Genomic DNA, 1,399 nt, shown 5'->3' on the forward strand with positions numbered 1-1,399 from the left:
CTTACAAATGCATTTACATTTTAAAGAACTCGTCACCAGACAAAAACCGTTGGCGTCAAAATTGCAATTTGACAAATGCAATCCCCATTTTGCACTCACAACCTGCATGGAACCAAAGCTTTCTCCAATGTGATTGGTCAATTCTGTTTGGACTGTAAAAAGACTGCAAACGAAAACCAGAATGCTTAGAGTGTTGCAAATATCGTCCTTTGCCAAGAACCTGTTTACGGAGATTACCTCAAGGATGAATCATGCACTAATGCATAGTTACTCGGGGAGGACAGGTATGTCATATGGAGGGGAAAAAAAAAAAGCTCTGACCGAAAGCCAGCTGTAATTTAAAGAAAGGGGGCATTTAGTGGGGTGCAAATCGATTTGAAAAAGATGTGATAACGGCCGGGAGAGGACTTGCTCTGGGGGAAAACACAGATGAAGCAGTCAGGCTGTAGATTGGAATGAAATGTTCTTTTCACAGGTAATCGACAGGACACTGGGCCAGGTTGTTCCCTTTAAAGTTTGACAGTCAGTCTTCTGGGCTGCAGTTTTCTTCATCTCAAGAGTTCATAGTGGACCGAAGTAAAAAAGCAGTTTGTTTGTTTGTGTCAAAGGTATTTTCTTTCCTGTTGACACAGTGGGGGAAAAAAATAGTTTCACACATCAAAATTGATACTTTTAGGGTTTCGCTCAAAGAAACATAAGTGAGAGCAAAGCAGTGGTTATTTCATTAAGAGTCATTAACTCCTCTTATTATATGTGATCTTTTTTTATTGCCCATTAAGATATCAATAAATACTTAGTTGTTGAATTAGGCTACGTTCACACTGCAGGTCTTAATGCTCAATTACGATTTTTGGATCAAATCCGATTTTTTTTGTCTGCTTGTAAAATGTCACAAATAAAATGTGACAGCAAACACGCTCTAGTGTGAACCCTCAAAGCGGCCCGCATGCGCAAAAGAAGACGTCACACACAACGCGCTCTGTTTAGACCCAGACCGCACAGTATTGTTTGACTGATGGCCCTTAATGTAAAGACTTGTTTTGGACTTTACGTTTCCCAATTTTGCTTTAAGTTATAAAGTTATTTTGTTATTGACATATGGCCTAATAATCATTCTTACCGCTGTTTTAGAGGAGCGGTGCTTCAAAGGATAGTTGCAGATTTCTGTCAGAATCTGCAGATTATACAGTACAAATAAAATGTTCACGTTTCTCCAACGTTGTCTTCCCAACAGTTTCACTAACATCTACACGGGATGGCCAGGAAGCGTTCGCGTCTGTCTTGTGTCAGTGCAGAGCGTTCTCACTCCCGAGGCGTAACATGTCGACGTTTTGTCACGTCCCGCGGCGTTCCTGAGGAACGCGAAAGGAGACCTTCGGCGTTCTTATGGTACGCGGCG

General features: G+C 41.5%; 1 protein-coding gene across 2 annotated transcripts in view; it reads right to left on the reverse strand.

Annotated features, from left to right (window-relative positions):
- Positions 1-1,399, reverse strand: part of LOC102313160 (1-phosphatidylinositol 4,5-bisphosphate phosphodiesterase zeta-1) — a 21,789-nt gene that overhangs the window by 8,402 nt on the left and 11,988 nt on the right. The window lies entirely within an intron of this gene.

The sequence above is a fragment of the Haplochromis burtoni genome, unplaced genomic scaffold, assembly GCF_018398535.1.
Source record: "Haplochromis burtoni strain Fernald_Lab_line unplaced genomic scaffold, NCSU_Asbu1 Contig_77, whole genome shotgun sequence".
Classification (NCBI taxonomy): Eukaryota; Metazoa; Chordata; class Actinopteri; order Cichliformes; family Cichlidae; genus Haplochromis; species Haplochromis burtoni.